At 48.6% G+C, this 20,263-nt stretch overlaps 1 protein-coding gene across 1 annotated transcript in view; it reads left to right on the top strand.

Moving 5' to 3' along the window:
• Window positions 1-20,263, top strand: part of PDE6B (phosphodiesterase 6B) — a 74,850-nt gene that overhangs the window by 5,502 nt on the left and 49,085 nt on the right. The window contains exon 2 of the mRNA XM_017865442.1: window positions 18,893-18,965. The gene's annotated coding sequence lies outside the window, so the exon portion shown is untranslated. The remainder of the gene's footprint in view (window positions 1-18,892; window positions 18,966-20,263) is intronic.

The following is a 20,263-nucleotide window of genomic DNA, read 5'->3' as shown; positions in this document are numbered from 1 at the left end:
ATCTTGAGTTCTAATTTGATTGCACTGTGATCTGAGAGACTGTTATGATTTCAGTTCTTTTCCATTTGATGAGTTGTGTTTTGCTTCCAATTATGTGATCAATTTTAAAGTAAGTGCCATGTGGCAATGAGAAGAAAGTGTATTCTGTTATTTTTGGGTGGAGAATTCTGTAGGTATCTATCAGATCCACTTGATCGAGAGCTGAGTTTAGGTCCTGAATATCTTTGTTAATTTTTTCTCAATGATCTGTCTAACATTGTCAGTGGGGTGTTAAAGTCTTCCCTTATTATTGTGTGAGAATTTTATAGGTCTCTGAGAACTTCCTTTATGAATCTAGGTGCTCCTGTATTGGGTGCATGTATATTTAGGGTAGTTAGTTCTTGTTGAAATGAACCCTTTACCATCGTGTAATGCCCTTCTTTGTCTTTTTTGCTTTTGTTGGTTTAAAGTCTGTTTTGTCAAAACTAGGACTGCAACCCCTATTTTTTTTTTTCTGTTTTCATTTGCTTGGTAAATTTTATCCATCCTTTTATTTTGAGCCTACATGTATCTTTGCATGTGAGATGGGTCTCTTTTTTTTTTTTAAGATGGAGTCTCGCTCTGTCGCCCAGGCTGGAGTGCAGTGGCGCGATCTCCGCTCACTGCAAGCTCTGCCTCCTGGTTCACGCCATTCTCCTGCATTAGCCTCCTGAGTAGCTGGGACTACAGGCGCCGCCACCATGCCTGGCTAAATTTTTTTTTTTTTTTTTTTTTTGTATTTTTGTAGAGATGGGGTTTCACTGTGTTAGCCAGGATGGTCTCGGTCTCCTGACCTTGTGATCCTCTCACCTCAGCCTCCCAAAGTGCTGGGATTACAGGCATGAGCCACTGCTTCTGGCCTAAATGGGTCTCTTGAAGACAGCATACTGACAGGTCGTGGCTCTTTATCCAGCTTGCTACTCTGTGTCTTTTAATTGGGGCATTTAGCCCATTTACATTTAAGATTAATATTGTTTTGTGTAGATTTGATCCGTCATCATGATGCTAGATGGTTATTTTGCAGACTTGCTTATGTGGTTGCCTCATAGTGTCACGGGTCTGTGTATTTGTGTGTCTTTATAGTGGCTGGTAACAGTTTTTCCTTTCCATATTTAGTGCTTCCTTCAGGAGCTCTTGCAAGGTAGGCTTGGTGGTGATGAATTCCCTCAGCATTTGCTTGTCTGAAAAAGATCTTATTTCTCCTTTGCTTATGACCCTTTGTTTGGCTGGATGTGAAATTCTGGGTTGGAAATTCTTTTCTTTAAGAATGTTGAATATTGGCCCCCACTCTCTTCTGGCTTGTAGGGTTTTCACTGAGAGGCCCACTGTTAGTCTGATGGGCTTCGCTCTCCAGGTGGCCTGGCCTTTCTCTCTGGCTGCTCTTAACACTTTCATTTCAACTTTGGAGAATCTGATGATTATGTGTCTTGGGATTGACCTTCTCATACAGTATCTTACTGGGGTTCTCTGCATTTTCTGAATTTGAATGTTGGCCTGTCTTGCTAGGTTGGGGAAGTTCTCCAGGATGATATCCTAAAGGATGTTTTCCAATTTGGTTCCATTCTCCCCATTTCTTTCAGGTACCCCAGTCAGCTGTAGGTTTGGTGTCTTTACATCATCCCATATTTCCCAGAGGTTTTATTTCATTCATTCTTTTTTTTTTTTTTTTTTTCTGTTCTTTTCTGCCTGTCTTACTTCAGAAATATAGTCTTCAAGCTCTAAGATTCTTTCTTCTACTTGGCCTATTCTGCTATTGGTACTCACGGTTGCATTGTGAAGTTCTCATGTTGTGTTTTTCAGCTCCATCAGGTCAGTTATGTTTCTCTCGAAACAGGCTATTCTGGCTATCAGCTCCTGTATAGTTTTATCGTGATTCTTAGCTTCTTTGCATTGGGTTACAAATGCTCCTTTAGCTCAGCGAAGTTGGTTATTACCCACCTTCTGAAGCCTACTTCTGTCAATTCAGCCATCTCAGCCTCAGCCCCATTCTGTACCCTTGCTGCAGAGATGTTGTGGTCATTTAAAGGAGAAGAGGCACTCTGAGTTTTCAGCATTTTTGCCTTGATTCTTTCTCATCTTTGTGGGCTTACCTACCTTCAATCTTTGAGGTGGCTGACCTTTGAATGTGGTTTTTGTGGGGACTTTTTTGCCGCTGATGTTGTTGTTGTTCTTACTTTCTGTTTGCTTTCTTTTAACAGTCTATTAACTATTTATACAGTCTTTTAACAGTCTTTTACTCTAACTATTCAACAGTCTTTTAACTCTACCATAAGATGGCTGCAGTTGGTTGGGGTCCACTCCAGACCTGAGTTGCCTTGATTTTTCCCGTACCTGGAAGTACCACCAGTGAAGACTGAGACACAGCAAAGATGACAGACAGCTCCTTCCTCTGGAAGCTCTGTCCCAGGGGGGTACTGATCTGTTGCCAGCCTGAACACACCTGCAGGAGGTGGCTGTAGACACCTGTTGGGAGGTCTTATCCAGTCAGGAGAAATGGGATCAGGGACCTTCTTAAAGAAGCAGTCTGGCTGCTTTTTCATAGAGCAGGTGTGCTGCGTTTTGTTGGGGGTGTGGGGGGTCCTTCCTCATCCAGGCCATTTGTATTCTCCAAAGCTGGCAGGCTGGAATGACTAAGTCAGCCAAATGGCAGAGATGGTGGCTGCCCCGTCCCTCTGGGAGCTCCATCCCAAGGGCAGATCAGAGCTCTATCCATAGGACGCTGGCTGGAGTGGCTGAAGCCCCTGCAGGGAGGACCCACCCAATGAGGAGAAGTGGATGGGATCCCACTTAAAGAACCACTCTGGCCATGATCTGACAAGGCAGTTGTGCTGTGTGTGGGGGACCCCTCCTCGTCTGGACCACTTGTATTCTCCAAAGTCTGCAGGCTGGAATGGCTGAGTCTACCTAATTGCAGAGATGGCTGCCACCCCTCCCCTGGGAACTCGGACCCTTCTCAGGCAGAGTCCAGCCTGTTGCTGTTGGCTGACTGGGATTCCAAGCCAGTGGGTCTTAACTTGTGAGGTGCCGTGGAAGTGAGGACTGCAGAACAATTCTGCTTGGCTCCATGGAGTCAGCCCTTTTCCCAGGAATCTGGAAGGATGGATTTCCTACCTTGCCAGGGATCCTGGGGCCAGAGTATGCAAAACGCCTGGGTCTCTGTGTGTGGCTGAGTGGCTGTTCTGCTGAAGTTTCACAGAGCTCTGTGTATCGGGCCCAAGGCGCTGGTGGTGGGGGCTCATGAAGCAATCTCCTGGCCCACGGTTGCAAAGATCCATAGGAGAAGCATGATTTCCCAAGCAGGGTTGCACAATCACTCACCACTTCCTCGGCTGGCGGTGGGGGTTCCTGTGGCTCCATGCCACTCCTGAGTGGGCCATTGACCCCCCTACCACTTATTTTCTTCTCTGTGGGTTGAGTTGTTTCCTCGTCAGTCCCAATGTGAGAACCTGGATGCTTCAGTTGAAGGTGCTGAATTCACTCACCCCTTTTCATTCTTCTCTGTGAGCGCCTCAGACCGCAGCTGTTTCTAATCAGCCATCTTGGATTGACCTGAAGGTTATTTTAAAGTCATCTAGTTTCATGGCTTTAAGAAACACCTGTATTCTGACCACTCCCAAATTCATATTCAGCTCAGATCTTTTCCTGGGGCCTCCAGATAAGACAGAGCCACGTGTCCAACATCTCTCTCAGGGTATCCAACAGGCACCCACCCATAACATCGAAACGCAAGCGTCTGTTCTGCTCACACAGATCAGACCCACCCTAGTGCTCCCTGTTTGGGGACTGGAAACCCCAACCTTGCTCTGGCCAGAAACCTCAGGGGCATCTTCTATGCCTCCCACCCACAGCCAGGCAGCAAATTCTGTGGCCTCCAACCTCGATGTGCATCGGAGCCTGATGGACCCCTGCATTTCTGACCTGGGTGCTGAAAGAGCCACCCCTGGTCTTTGGTCTATCCCAAAGGAGCAGCCACAATTAGCCTTCAAAATTTTAACTCAGTGTGCATCATCCTGTGCTCAAAATGGCTTTGGGCTCATTCAGAGTAAGAGCTGAAGTCACTGAAAGAGACTGAGTCACTGTGTGCGCTTGTCTCTGGCCACCCCCAGCCCTGCGTCAGCCTCCGCCTCTGACAGCCACAGGGCTGCCCCTCCCCCTCTTCGTGTATTTACCCAAACATCACACAGGGAGGCCTTCTCTGACTCAAAGTGCACCCCAGGGCTCCCAGTCTCTTTCTCAGCTCTACTTTTCCCATAAAGGAATCACTCTTGTGTTGTAGAATTCACTTGTTTGCGATCTTTATCCTTCCCATAAGCTCTGGAAGACAGTGTTGTCTCTTTTGTTCACTGGTGATCCCAGGAGGAGGAACTGTCTAGCACAGGAGCACAGGAGGTAGGTGCTCCATGAGTATTTGTGGAGTGAACTAGCTAAACAGTTTAAGTAATTAGAATCCATGAATGGAACCTTGAAGCTATTTGCTAGGATGGGCTATGGTGAAACCCCCTTCATTACCTGAGTCCTCAGCACACCTGCTACTCACCAGTGTTGCTGACAGGAGTGAGGGGCAGGGCCTTGTGTCCAGGCCAGGGGTGCTAGATTTTGTTCTGAAAGTACTGGGAGACTGCTAGGATGTCTTGATCAGGAAAATGATGGGACCAGATCAGTCTTTTCAGAAAAATCTCACAGGCCACAGCATGGAAGAAGGATGGGGTGGACAAGGCTGAGGCTTTGGCTGCTCTTGCCCCTTGTGTCCACACGCGCCTCTGTCTTGCGTCTGCTCAGACCTGGGCACTGGCAGCTGCCCTGCTGGACAGATCAAGGCAGTGAAAGCATTTGTTCTCCAAAATGCTGGTGGGAGACGGCTTGCCCCAGCCGTCTGGGTCGTGAAAGAGGAATTTCAAAAGCAGTTGCCGAGGATCCCACTAGGATTCAAGAACACGTGGCCTCTCTCAAATTCAAGGCGTCAAAGCGGGGCCAGACTGAGGGACATGGGGGAGCCCCACAGGACAGACGAGGGCAAGCAGCCCGACACAGCCACAGGGGCTGCCTCTGTCCAGTCACCTCCCTCCTTGGGTCTTCATGCTGATCCTTTCTACCCAAGGCCAGCCTCTCTCCTGCCCTATAACAACCCCCCCATGTCTCCGTTGAGGGCAGCAGGCACCCCAGGCTGCTAAGACGTGCACTCTGAGGGCCCTCCCAGCCCAGGGACTGTCCCCAGGGTTCAGCTGCCCAGGGGCCCTGAGCAGCCGCTCCCACCTCTTGTCATCACAGCTGATACGGACCTGTAGTTGAGGGCATCCTATCTCACCCAGCCCTGGGGGCCACGCTCAGGCCAGGAGAAGGCACCAAACATGGCCACCATCTTCCTGGCTCCAGAGGCTCTGTTCCAACACCAGGCCCTCTTGGGCCCGCCTAGCCCACAGACCTTGGAGGCAGGTGCATGAGCAGGTGCATCGGTCCCATGGACTCTGATGGGCTGTCAGGAAGGATGCAGGTAGAGCCCAGGTTCTGCCCAGCAGGTGCAGTTCCAAGGCTGCCTCTGGGTGGCATGCTTGGACCAGTCAGGTGCCCTGTGTTCGCCTAACACCGCAGAACCCGTTTCCAGCTGCCAGGGTGATGCAAGCTGGTAGAAGCACAGATGTGGTCATTCCTCAGCCCTGCCCAGGCCTTGAGGGTGGAGGGTCAGGGGCCTCTGCACAAAGTCTCTGGTCCCCCAAATACATACAGACCCCCACTTTCCTTGTTAGTTTTCTAACACTTCCACAGCAAGCTACCACAGACTAGGTGGCTTCAGCAGCAGAAATGTATCCTCTGACCGTTCTGAAGGCTGAATGTCTGTGAAGAAGACGTTGACGGGCGTGGTCTCTGCAGAAGCCTCTCTCCTTGGTCTGCAGACAGCTGCTCTCCTGCTACCTCTTCACATGGCCTTCCCTGCACGCGTGCTCACCCGTGGAACTCTGTGTGACCTGGTCTCCTCGTCTGACAGTCATGCTGAATTACAGCCCCACCTTCATGCCTCATTTCTACTTAATCACCTCTTTATTTTTTAAATATATTTATTTTATTTATTCATTTATATTTTGAGACTGAGTCTCACTCTGTTGCCCAGGCTGGAGTGCAGGGGCGCAATCTCAGCTCACTGCAACCTCCACTTTCCAGGTTCAAGCGATTCTCTTGCCTCAGCCTCCTGGGTAGCTGGGATTACAGGTGCACACTACCATGCCTGGCTAATTTTTTGTGTTTTAGTAGAGACGGGGTTTCACCATGTTGGCCAGGCTGGTCTTGAACTCCTGAGCTCAGGCAATCTGCCTGCCTCGGCCTCCCGAAGTCCTGGGATTCCAGGTGTGAGCCACAGTGCCCGGCCCAGGTTGCTCTTAAATCCTGGCCTCAAGTGATACTCCTGCCTCGGCTTCCCAAAGCACTGGGATTCCAGGCGTGAGCCGCTGCGCCCGGCCTCAATTACTTCTTTAAAGGTTTTATATTCAAATATGATCACATAATGAGGTACCGGGGGCTGGGACTTCAACTTATGAATTTTGTGGGACATAATTTCAATCCATAACACTGACGTAAGGTTCTTGTACTGTATGTGAAGTGGTATAATATGTAAATGTGACAATTCAGTGGAGAAAGAATTATCTTTTCTTTTTTATTTATTTATTTATTTATTTTGAGATGGAGTCTCGCTCCGTCTCCCAGGCTGGAGTGTGGTGGTACGATCTCCACTCACTGCAAGCTCTGCTTCCCAGGTTCACGCCATTCTCCTGCCTCAGCCTCCCGTGTAGCTGGGTCTACAGGCACCCGCCACCACGCTCGGCTAATTTTGTATTTTAGTAGAGACAGGGTTTCACCATGTTAGTCAGGATGGTCTCGATCTCCTGACCTCGTGATCCTCCCGTCTCGGCCTCCCAAAATGCTGGGATTACAGGCGTGAGCCACCGCGCCCGGCCGAAAGAAATATCTTTTCAACAAATGCTGCCGGAACTATTGAATATGCATGTGCAAAAAGAAAAAGCCTCGATCTATACCCGGACCACATATAAAAATTACTAAAACTGCACTTGTAACACCTAAGACTACACAGTTTCTAGAAGTAAACATAAGCGAACATTTCTGTGATCTTGAGCGGACAAAGATTTTTTAGCTGTGATATCAAAAGCATCATCTATAAAAACGATAAACCAGCCTTCATCAGAATTAAAAGCATCTGCTCTTGGGAAGACACTGTTAACAGAATAAAAAGGCAATTCACTGCCTGGAAGAAAGTATTTTAAAATCACATATCTGATAAAGGATTTACATCTGGAATATAAAAACAACAAAATGCGTTACAGTACCCCCGCCACGTGCTTATCTGTGGCTCCACTTTCTGTGGTTTCAGTTACCAGCAGTAAACTGTGGTCAGAAAATATTACGCACAAGATATTTTGAGAGAAGGAGACAGCCCACATTCACATAACTTTTATTACAGTTTATTGTTACAATTGTTCTATTTTGTTATTAGTTATTGTTAATCTCTTACTTTGCCTACTTTGTATATTAAACTTTACCATAGGTATATATTTATAGGAAAAAATGTAGTATATATAGAATTCAGTACTATCCATGGTTTCAAGTGTTCATTGGGGGTCTTAGAATGTATACCCCACAGATAAGGAGAAGCTACTGTAATAAGTAAACAAACAATCCAATTTGCTTTGAGGTTTGGGTTTTTTTTTTTTTTTTTTGAGACAGGGTATCATTCTGTTGCCTAGGTTGGAGTGCAGTGGCACCACCATAGCTCAATGAAGCCTTAACATTCCAGGCTCAAGCAATTCACCCACTTCTGCTTCCTGAGTAGCTGGGACTACAGGTGTACACCATCGCACCCAGCTAATTTTTAATTGTTTTGCAGAGATGGGGTCTCACTATGTTGCCCAAGCTGGTCTCAAACTCCTGGGTTCAAATGATCCACCCACCTTGGCCTCCCAAAGTGCTGGGATTACAGGCGTGAACCACCGTGCACAGCGACAACCCAATTGTAAATGAGGACACAGTTTTTTTGTTTGTTTGTTTTTTGAGACAGAGTCTCGCTCTGTCACTCAGGCTGGAGTGCAGTGGCGCGATCTCAGCTCACTGCAAGCTCCACCTTCCAGGTTCACGCCATTCTCCTACCTCAGCCTCCCAAGTAGCTGGGACTATAGGTGCCCACCATCATGCCCGGCTAATTTTTTGTATTTTTAGTAGAGACAGGGTTTCACCACGTTAGCCAGGATGGTCTCGATCTCCTGACCTCGTGATCTGCCCACCTCAGCCTCCCAAAGTGCTGGGATTACAGGCGTGAGCCACCACACCCGGCCAAGGACATAGATTTTAAAAGATGCGGGCCACCTTGTTCCATTGTGTTCACTTTCCTGCACTTTGCAGGTACCGCGTGTTGGACTGTTGAAGGTCCGTGGCCGCCCTGTGTTGAGCAAGCCCACCTGTGCCATGTTTCCAACGGTGTGAGCTCGCTCACATCTCTGAGTCACACGTTAGTCATTTTTGCAATGTGTCGAACTTTATGATGATGGTATCTTTATGGTGGCCTGTGGTTGGTGATCTTTGAAGTTACTATGGTCATTGTTTTAGGGCTTCATGAACCACACATATAAGAAAGTGAACTTAATTGATGAATGCTGTGTGTGTTTTGACTGCTCCATGGACCAGCTGTTCCTCCCTGTCTCCCTTTCCTTAGGCCTCCCTATTCCCTGAGAAACAGCAATTTGAAATTAGACCAACCAATAACCCTACAGTGACCTCTAAGTCCTCAAGTGAATGGTCAGTCACAAGCTAGACATGACTAGGCTCAGTGAGAAAGGCATGTTGAAAGCCGAGACAGGTGGAAATCTAGGCTCATGCGCCAAGCTGTGAATACAAAAAAGTTCTTAAAGGAGATTGAAAGTGCTACCTGCCAGAACACATGACTAAAAAGCGAAACAGGCCGGATGCGGTGGCTCAAGCCTGTAATCCCAGCAATTTGGGAGGCTGAGACGGGCAGATCACGAGGTCAGGAGATCGAGACCATCCTGGCTAACACAGTGAAACTCCGTCTCTACTAAAAAAATACAAAAAACTAGCCGGGCGAGGTGGCGGGCGCCTGTAGTCCCAGCTACTTGGGAGGCTGAGGCAGGAGAATGGCATAAACCCGGGAGGCAGAGCTTGCAGTGAGCTGAGATCCAGCCACTGCACTCCAGCCTGGGCGACAGAGCGAGACTCTGTCTCAAAAAAAAAAAAAAAAAAAAAAAAAAAGCGAAACAGCCAAATCGCCAAGAGGGAGAAAGTTTCAATGTCCTGGATGGAATGATCAAACCACCACAATATTCCCTTAAGCCAGGGGTCCCCAGTGCCCAGGCCACACAGCAGGAGGTGAGTGGCAGGAGAGTCAGATCAGCGGCAGCATTAGATGCTCAGAACCATGCAAACCCCACTGTGAATTCCGCATGCGAGGGATCGAGGTTGCACACTCCTTGTGGGATCTAACTAATGCCTGATGATCTGAGGTGGAACAGCTTCATCCCAAACCTTCCCCCGACCCCTAGTCCCTGGAAAAATCGTCTTCCACGAAACCGGCCCTTGGTGCCTAGAAGGCTGGAGCCAAAGCCTTAAGCCAAAGCCTAATCTAGAGCAAGGCCCCGACTTAAATTCTGCGGAGGCTGAGAGAGGTGAGGAAGCTGCAGAAGAAAACTCTGAAGCAAACAGAGGTTGGTTTGTGAGGTTGAAGGAAAGAAATCATCTCCGTAACATGAAAGTTCGAGGTGAGGCAGCAGGTACTGATGGAGAAGCTGCAGCAAGTTACCTGGAACATCCAGCTGAGATCATGGATGAAGGTGGCCACGCTACACAGACTTTTTATGTAGACTCATAGTTTTCTGTTGGAGGAAGATGCCAAATAAGACTTTCAGAGCTGGAGAGAAGCCAATGCCTGGCTTCGAAGCTTCACAGGACAGGCTGAGCCTCTTGTGAGCTCTGGTGGCCTCAAATTGAAGCCGGTGCTTATTCACCATTCAGAAAATCCTGGGGCCCTTAAGAATGACGCAACATGCACTCTGCCTGCTCTAGAAATGGAGCAACAAGGCCTGGATGGCAGCACATCTGTTCACGGATGGTTTATGGAATCCATTACGCCCGCTGTTGAGAACTATTCCTTGGGAAAAACAAGATTCCTTTCATAATATTACTAGGAGTCTGGGTATCATGGTTCACACTTGTAATCCCAGAACTTGGGGAAGCTGAGGCAGGAGGATCACTTGAGCCTCGGAATTTGAGACCAGCCTGAGCAACATAGGGAGACCCTATCTTTATAAAAAAATTTTTAAATTAGCCAGACATGGTAGCTCATGCCTGTGGGTTCAGCTACTCAGGAGGCTGAGGTGGGAGGATCACTTGAGCCAGGGAGGTCAAAGCTGGTCAGCCCGGATCACACCTCTGCACTCCAGCCTGGGTGACGGTGAGACCCTGTCTCAAAATACATATATATATTCATTGACAATGCACCCAGTTCCCAGAGCTCTAACAGAGATGTACACAGTCATGCTTCTTTCATGGCTGCCAAAACAACATCCATTCTGCAGCCCTTGGATCAAGGAGTTGTGTCAACTTCCAAGTCTTACTATTTAAGAAACACATTTCTGGCCGGGCACAGTGGCTCACGCCTGTAATCCCACCACTTTGGGAGGCCAAGGCGGGCGGATCACCTGAGGTCAGGAGTTCAAGACCATCCTGGCTAACATGGTGAAACCCCGTCTCTACTAAAAATACAAAAATTAGCCGAGCATGGTGGTGGGTGCCTGTGATCTCAGCTACTCGGGAGGCTGAGGCAGGAGAATCACTTGAACCCAGGAGACAGAGGTTGCAGTGAGCAGCACTGCACTCCAACCTGGGCGACACAGCAAGACTTTGTTTAAGAACAAAACAAAGCAAACAACAACAAAAACATTTCTAAGGTCATAGCAACCATAGACGGTGATTCCTCTGATGGATCTGGCAAGTTCACTGACAACCTTCTGGAAAGGATTTATCATTCCAGATGCCATTAAGAACATTCACGATTCACGGGAGGAGGTTAAAACAGCAACGTGAACAGGAGTTTGGGAGAAGCTGATCTCAGCCCTCAAGGATGACTGTGAGGAGCTGAAGACTTCAGTGGAGGAAGTCACTGCAGATGTGGTGGAAACAGCAAGAGAACTAGAATTAGAAGTGGACCCTGTGAATGGGACTGACTTGCTGCAATCTCATGATAAATGTTTTTTGTTTGTTTGTTCGTTTTTGTTTTTGTTTTTTGAGATCAAGTCTTGCTCTGTTGCCCAGGCTAGAGTGCAGTGGCACAATCGCAGCTCACTGCAACCTCTACCCATAGGTTCAAGTGAGCCTCGTGACTCAGCCACACAAGTAGCTTGGATTATTGGCACCCACCACTACGCCTAATTTTTGTATTTTTAGTAGAGACGGGGTTTTGCCATGTTTTCCAGGCTGGTCTCAAACTCCTGACCTCAGGTGATCCGCCCACCTCAGCCTCCCAAAGTGCTGAGATTACAGGCGTGGGCCCCTGCACCCGGCCCATTGTTTTATTTTTTACTGTAGAACATGTGTGGTCGTTTAAACGTAGCCAACAGTAAACCAGTGTAGACATCAGAAAGGCTGCTGATCTGCTGGGATTTGCAGAACAGGGCTCTGAGAGCGAGGGCCACAGGCAGAGTCTTCTAAACCCTCTGCAGTCTGGAGTCTGCAGGCGAGTGCTGAGGCCTGGATTGTTTCTCTGTGAGGCAGACGCTGCTCGGGGGCTCCTGCAGGAAGGGCCTTCCCCTCCCGAGTCATACACAACTTTTCTTCAGGGTTAAGCATTGCCTCTTTTTTCCCAAAAGAAGAAAAACAAAGCATTCTGGTAAAGTACATAAACATGAAATGTACCATCTTAACCATTTTAAGTATGCAGTTCAGAGGTATTAAGTGTATTCATCATGGCTGCACATCATGAATATATTCAATATGTAAAAGGTTTAATATGTAAAAGGATGTAAAAGGTTTCATCTCCAGAACCTTTTAGTCTTCCCAAACTGAAACTCACTGCCATTAAACATTCACTTCCGGCTGGGCGCAGTGGCTCACGCCTGTAATCCCAGCACTTTGGGAGGCCGAGGTGGGCGAATCACAAGGTCAGGAGATCGAGACCACGGTGAAACCCCATCTCTATTAAAATACAAAAAATTAGCCGGGCGCGGTGGCGGGCGCCTGTAGTCCCAGCTACTCAGGAGGCTGAGGCAGGAGAATGGCGTGAACCCGGGAGGCGGAGCTTGCAGTGAGCCGAGATTGCGTCACTGCACTCCAGCCTGGGCGACAGAGCAAGACTCCACCTCAAAAAAAAAAGAAAAAAAAAAACATTCACTTCCCCATCTCCCGACCCCACCCCAGCACCCACCACTCCACTTTCTGTCCCTGGGAATGTGACTTGTGACTGCTCCAGGGACCTCTTTTAACTGGAATTGCAGAGTGTTTGCCCTTTTGTGTCAGGCTTATTTTACTCAGCACAATGTCCTCAAGGTTCATCATGCTGTGGTGTGTCTCAGAATCTCCTTCCTTCTTAAGGCTGAATAACATCCCATCGTATGAATGGAGGACATTTTCTCATCCACTCATCCCTTGACGGATGCTGGGTTGCTTTCATGTTTTAGCTGCTGCGAATAGTGCTGCTATGAACACGGTGTGCAAATGTGTCTTTGAGACCTGTGGGGCAGTTTATGGTACAGAATTGCGTCTGCTTTTCTGCAGCTGTAAACAAAGAGGGAATTTTTTTCACTTCTTACTTTGTCAAGATTTATTTCACCAGAAACTGGGAGAGCTGTCAGGTTTCTTTTCAAAGGGATAGTGTCTTGCTCTGTAGCCCAGGCTGGACATGAACTCCTGGGCTGCAGTGATCCTCCTGCCTCAGCACCCGAGCAGCTGGGACCACAGGCACACACCACCACACCCAACTAACTGGCAGGTTTTAAGGCCCGGTGTAGGAATTCCATTAATTAATTCTAAGAGGGGAAAAAAGACCAGAGTGGGAAGTTTAAAACTGACAAAACATAAAAACGCCAGAAATATGTTATTGACATATGGAAGATTGACACATGGAAGATTGACACATGGTAAATGATTGACACATGGAAGATGTTTGACACATGGTAGATGATTGACACATGGGAGATGACTGACACATGGAAGATGATTGACACATGGAAAATGGGATGTGCCCTGTTTTACAGGTACAGCACATGGGTCCTGGTTAGACTGCTGTGGAGGGAGTGTGGCGCAGAGAAGCCCTGCCCCTTCAGGCTCAGGTGGGGGCATGAGGGTGGAGCCCAAAGCAGAGCCAGTGAAGAGCAAGAGGAAGGTGCGGAAGAGGGTCAGGGGAACACAGAGCCGTTGAGGAGCTTAGCAGTGAGGGTTGTGGGAGGGCGTCTGAGCACCTTTGTGTCAGGGGGAGGTCACCTACCCAGAGAGAGCTGTTGATGCAGCAAAACCCTCAAAGTGGTGACAGGGTAGGAATGTAAGCCAGGAGGGATGGGAGAGAGGGAGACACGGGATGAAGGTCTCATTGCAGGTGTGAGTATCAACATCATCAGTGCAGCTGAGAACCCAGCTCCCTCGCTGATGGACAAAATAGCCATTGATTAAAACTTCACTCATCATCCCAATGCTGTCTCAATGGACTCCTTCGCCTTCCCCCAGATATTCAGTCACATAATCCAAATAGCAATGACAAGTTCATCTCTTCCTCCCTGGAATCTAGGCTCCAGATTCCTGTTTGCTGTCTTCCAAAATGACATTAGGGACAGTGTTATGGTGGTTGTCTCAGATTGGCATCGCAGGATGTCTGTGAAGATGGCACAATCCCTCCCTTCTTTGCCTAGTGCCTCTGCAATGAGACTCTGCTGCTCTGTTATTAAGAGGTGAAGCCTTTTTCTCCGCCCCTTGAATCCAGTCTGGGCTGTAAGACTTACCTTGACCCACAGAGAGCGACAGGGGAGCCAGGAGGAACCATCCCAGGGAAGGCCTCCAGGTCTAGTCCTCTGGAGTAGCAGCAGCCGCGTGGAGCAGCTGAGGCCTCCTGGACCAACCAGCCAGGGGCGGGCGCCAGCTGCCAGGCTCATGAGAGACGTTGCCACATCCAGCCCAGGTCAGCTGCCAGATGGCCAAGCTGCACAGTAACCATAGAGAACTGCCCAGCTGAGCCCAGCCCAAAAGCCTGACCCATAGAATCATGAGCAAATAGAATTGTTTGACCCACTAAATTTGGGAGCAGTTTGCTATGCAGCGAAACATAGCTGATACTCTAGGACTTCCTAGAAAACATAGCCTGGGGCAAGGGTTAAGCGTGAATCATTTATTAAGGAGATACAGTCCCAGGCAGTAGTGATTCAGAGAAGAATTGGCAGCAAAGCCAGAAACAGCGTTAGTGTCTGACACCTGGCTTATGACAAACTGCAAAGAGACGCAGCAGGTTGCTCAGCACGTGTGCTCTCGGCCGCTTGCAAGGTGGCATTTCACCCCCATCTAGAAGTGGCAGAAAAGAACAGCCAAGAGGGAGACAGTGCCCTCCCAGTCCCCGTGACGGGTCAGCACCAGGTGGCACCACATGGACGCATGTGGGCCAGACAGAAGTGGCTGAGGCAGAGGCCAGGAACCTGGGGGACAGTGGCCCTAGGACCATCTAAGGGGGAGAGATTACACAACCAAAACCTGTGCACTGTCAGAAAGTGAGGAAAGCATCATGCCTTCACCAGCACGCAGAGGCTGGGTATGAAGTGTTGGGGAAGCAGGTGCTGGTCTTTCTCAGGAATGCTATTTCCATTCAAGAGCTTTTTGCTGGGCCGGGTGCAATAGCTCATGCCTGTAATCCCAGCACTTTGGGAGGCCAAGGCAGGCAGATCACTTGAGGCCAGGAGTTCAAGACCAGCCCAGGCAATATGGTGAAACGAAACCTTGTTTCTACTAAAAATACAAAAATTAGCTGGGTGTGGTGGCCCACGCCTGCAGTGCCAGCTAACACTAATGCACAGTAGTACTTTCTTTATTCCCAAGTGCATCCGTGTCAGATAAGCTGCTGATTCCTTTCTCCAAGAGTCCCTCCCAGGCTGCATCTTTGCCCTCTGCAGCTGGGTGAAGGCTCCTTCCCAGGTTCTGGGCTCTGTCTTAATCACACCAGTGCCTCCCTCCAGGGTTAACTCTCTGGGGAAACTGCCTGGGTCCTGCCTCTCACTCTGATGAGGCGGCGTTAAAATGCCCAAGCATAGGAAACCTGGCTCCATTGTGGTCTAGCAGCGAGCACTGCAGCTGGAATGAGGCAGGTGTAGCTCCTGGGACAAGGTGGCACCAGTGGCCGCCTGGAGAACAACAGGTTAAAGGAAGGTCCTGGCAGGGCCTGTGGCTCAGGCATTGGAAAGGCATGGGGCGAAGGGTGTCTGGGCATCACCAGGGGGTGGATGCTGGTGGTGGAGCAACAGGAATGAGGGCAGATGCCAACATGAGAGCCCGAGGGGCCCCTGGAGAGGCACTCGTCTCCTCCGAGGAAGGGCGGCCAGGCCAAGTGGCCAGTGCAGGCCCCAGTGGTGAGTGACGATGCCCCGGGGTGTTTAACTGCTCAGCCAAGGCAGGGCTGGGGTGAAGGGACTCCTGGCTGCATCGGCCGCCCTGCCATGGAGAAGCTTCTGGACTGAGAGGTACCAGAGGGTCAATTGCTGGAGGCACAGCCAAAGTCCCACTTGGAGTCGGCCCTGTGTGATGGAGGCCAGGAACCCGGGGGACAGTGCGCCACCTGCCAGCTACATGATGTGATGGAGGCCAGGAACCCGGGGGACAGTGCGCCACCTGCCAGCTACACGAAACCCAGGACGCCACGTGACATCTTACCTCACCAGGAAGACCAGCATGAGTCTGGAACCAAGAGGCAGAAGTGGGGGTGCTCTCTACTCCCCTCCCCCACAGTGACTCTTGGGGCCTGGTGCTTCCTGTCCCTGAAACACTGGCTGGCAAGGCTGAGGGTCGTCATCTCCTAAGGGGGCATGCTGTTAACGGGCCACGACTCAGGTCCTTGCTGCTGGGCACTGGGACTCTGGTATCCAGGGTCGAGACGGGAGAGGAGTGGCTGTCTTGGTGGAGAAGCTGATCCGCGAGCAGCAGAGGATGTGGGGCAGCTGCACACGGGCAGGAAGGGACCTCGTGGGGCCAGGCCAACCTCAGGGCGCCCTTGCCCTGTGTCACTGTGCTTGGGCACGTGCAGCCACCCCAGCCCAGTAAGAGTGTGATCATTAGGGGCTCAGTCCCCTCACATAGCCAGGGAAGCCCCCAAGACCTACAGAAGTGATAGTCAAGGGAGAGGAGGTAAAAAATGAGGATGGAGGATGAAGGGAGCCCCTGTCATGGCCCAGTGAGAAGCGATAATGGAGGCCAGCTGCAGGGCTGGAGGCTGTGGTGTGCTCCACTAACTGTGCACGTCAAAGCCTTCTCTCAGGGGGATAGGCCCCAGGAACCATGAGGAGCTCCTCCCCCAACGTAGATGGAGAAGTCGGACTGCGTGGCCCGAGGCATGGACTGGCTGCCATAACAGCAGGAGGTGCCTGCTCAGACCTCCCCGCTAGAGACCCACACTGAGGAGTGGGGGCCACGGGCTCCAGGCACCCCCACCACCCTCTCAGCAGAATTGGAGTTGTCTCATTCTGCTCAGGCTGCCATATCAAAATACCACACCGACCCGGTCTCTGAAACAGCAGACACTTATTTCTCATAGTTCTGGAGGCTGGGAGTCCAAAATCAGGGTGCCAGCACAGTCAGGTCCTGGTGAGGGCTCTCTTCCTGGCTTACAGGCAGCCGCCTTCTCGCTGTATCCTCACGTGGCCTTTCTTTGATACATGTGTGTTGCAGGATCTCATCCTCTTTTTATAAAGCCACCAGTGGTGTTGAATTAGGACCCTACCCTTGTGATCTCGTTTCACCTCAATCACCTCCTAAAAGTCTTTTCTACAAACAGTCACATTGGAGGTCAAGGCACAATAAATAAAGTTTTGGGGAGACAAATTCAGTCATATCTGACTGAACGTGTTAAAGTCTCCAACCATGATCATGGATTCATAGCTTTCTCCTTGCGGTTTTTGCCTCACATGGTTTGATGCATATCCCTTAAGGATTGTTATGTCTTCTTGAACAACTTGACCCCTTTATCATTATGGAATGCTTTCTCTTCATCCCTGGTAGCTTTCTTTGCTCTGAAGTCTGCCTTGTCTGGAATTAGAATAGCTACTCCTGCTTTCTTTCCATCAGTGTAAACATGGTGTGTCTCTTTCTCCACTCATTTACTTTTAGTCTATATGTGTCTAACTTTAAAGTGTGTTTCTTGTAGACAATAGATAGTTGGGTATCATTTTTTATCCACTCTGATGTAAAAATCTCGGGTTTTTTGTTTTGTTTTGTTTTGTTTTTTATAGAGTTCCACTCTTGTTGCCCAGGCTGGAGTGCAGTGGTGCTGACTGCAACCTCTGCCTCCTGGGTTCAAATGATTCTCCTGCCTCAGCCTCCCGAGTAGCTGGGACTACAGGTGCATGCCACCATACCCAGCTAATTTTGGGTTTTTTTTGTAGTAGAGACAGGGTTTCACCATGTTTGCCAGGATGGTCTTGACCTCCTGACCATGTGGTCTGCCTGCCTCAGCCTCCCAAAGTGCTGGGATTACAGGTGTGAGCCACTGTGCCCTGCCAAAAATCTGTTTTTTTATTGTTGCATTTAGACCATCGATGTTCAAAGTAATTATTTGTATGATTGGATTAATATCTGCCATTTTGTTACTGTTTTTCTATTTGCTGCCCTTGTTCTTTTTCCCTGTTTTTTCCACTCTTTTTCTGCCTTTTGTGATTTTAATTGAGCATCTGATATGCTCAGTTCTATTTTCTCTCCTTTCTTAGAATATCAGTTAGTGATTGCGCTAGAATTCGCAATACATTCCCAGCGAATCCAATTCTACTTTCAAATGCTCTACTGCTTCACAGATAACATGAGTTCCTGACAACAACAACGTCATCTTAACTCGTTGTTCGTATCCTTTGCATGATTTAAGCCATTTGTTTCCCTCATGTCGAAGCATATGTAAGCATATACGTACCTAAGACACACGTAAGTTACATAATTGAATGCATTGTTGTTATTATTTAGAGCTGTTATCTGTTAGATCAGCTAAGAATATTAAAGATTTTATTTTACCTGACTGTTCCTTCTTTGGTGTTCCTCCTTTCTTTATGTAGATTTGAGTTTCTGATCTATAGCACTTTCCTCTCTCTAAAAAGCTTCTTTTAAGACTTTTGCAAGGCAAGTCTACTGACGACAAATTCTCTCAATTTTTGTTTTCCTGAAAAGGTCTTTATTTCTCCTTCACTTTTGAAGGATAATTTCATGGGGTGCAGAATTTTAGCTGGGTGGGTTTTTTTCTCTCAACACTAAATATCTCACTCTGCTGTCTTCCGGCTGCGTGGTGCTGGGGTTCGGATGTCCCCTCCAAAACTCCTGTTGAAATTTAATTACCATTGTGACAATATTGAGAGGTGGGACCCTTGAGAGGTGATTAGCTCCTAGGGCTTCACCCTCGTGGATGGATTAGTGCCATTATCTCAGGAGTGGGTTCACTGTCTTGAGAGTGGGCTCCTGATAAAAGGATGAGTTCAGGCTGATTTTCTCTTTGTCTCCCGGTGCTTGCGTCCTTGCTCTGCCCTCTACCGTAGACTGACCCTGGCCAGACGCCGGCACCGTGCTCCTGCACTTCCCAGCTCCCAGAATTGTGAGCCAAATAAACTTCTTTATAATTTACCTAATCTGTGGTATTCTGTTATAGTGGCAGAAGAGGGACTCGGACACATGGTTCCTGAGAGAAGGTGGATGCCATTCTTATCTTCGCCCCTCTACAGGTAAGGTGTTGGTGTTGGGAGGTTTTATTCTGGCTTCTTTCAAAATTTGTTCATGTTTGATTTTATGTAGTTTAAATGTGAGGTGCCTAGGTGTCGTTCTGTTTACTTGTTTGTTTTCTTCGGGGAGAGTGTTTTTTGTTTTGTTTTGTTTTGTTCCCTGAGTTTCCTGGATCTGTAGTTTGGTGTCTGACATCAGTTTGGAGGAATCCTCAGTCATTATTGTTTCAGGTTTTTTGTTGTTCTTCCTTCCTTTCTTTCTTTTAATTTTATTTTTATTTATTTATTTTTTCAAGATGGAGTCTCACTCTGCCCCCCAGGCTGGAGTGCAGTGGCGTGACCTCGGCTCACTGCAAGCTCCGCCTCCCGGGTTCCCGCCATTCTCCTGCCTCAGCCTCCCGAGTAGCTGGGACTACAGGCGCCCGCCACCGCGCCCGGCTAGTTTTTTTGTATTTTTAGTAGAGACGGGGTTTCACCGTGTTAGCCAGGATGGTCTCGATCTCCTGACCTCGTGATCCGCCTGCCTCGGCCTCCCAAAGTGCTGGGATTACAGGTGTGAGCCACCGCGCCCGGCCTCCTTCCTCCCTTCCTCCCTTCCTCCTTCTTTCTTCTTTTCTTTTCTTTCTTTCTTCTGCTTCTGATATTATTCGTGTTACACCTTTTATGGGTGTCCTACAGCTTTTGGATATTCTGTTCTGTTTTTTTTGTTTGTTTTTTGTTTGTTTGTTTTCAGTCATTGTTCTCTTTGCCTTTCACTTTTGGAAATTTCTATTGAGCTATCCTCAAGTGCAGAGGCTCTTTCCTCCGCTGTGTCCAGTCTACTAATGAGCCTATCAAAGGCAGTCTTCATTTCTGTTGCAGTGTTTTCTATCTCTCTGTTTCTTTTTGGTTCCTTCCTAGACTTTCCATCTGTCTGCTTACATTGCCCATCTGTTTCTGTGTGCTGTCTGCTTTACCCACGAGAGCTCTTGGCATCATAATCATTGCTGTTTTAAATTCCTGGTCTGATAATTCCAACATACCTGCCATGTCCGGTTCCAGTGGTTGTTCTGGCTCTTCAAATTCTGGTGTGGGTTTTTGTTTTTTGCCTTATTTTTAGTATGTCTTGTAATATTTTCTTGATAGCCAGACATGATGTGCAGAGTATAAAGACCTGCTGTAAAGATGCCTTTAGTGATGCTGTCGTGAGATGTGGGGGGAGGGGAAGCATTCTAGAACCTTCTACCCAGGACTCAGTCTTTGGTGAACCTGTGCATTGGGCTGTGAACTTCACAAGGGTTTCTCAGCTGCCCACCCCTCAC

This window comes from Rhinopithecus bieti, unplaced genomic scaffold, assembly GCF_001698545.2.
Source record: "Rhinopithecus bieti isolate Rb0 unplaced genomic scaffold, ASM169854v2 scaffold_79532, whole genome shotgun sequence".
Taxonomy (NCBI): Eukaryota; Metazoa; Chordata; class Mammalia; order Primates; family Cercopithecidae; genus Rhinopithecus; species Rhinopithecus bieti.
Note: the sequence above shows the minus strand (reverse complement) of the source record. Positions and strands in the feature narration are given on the sequence as shown.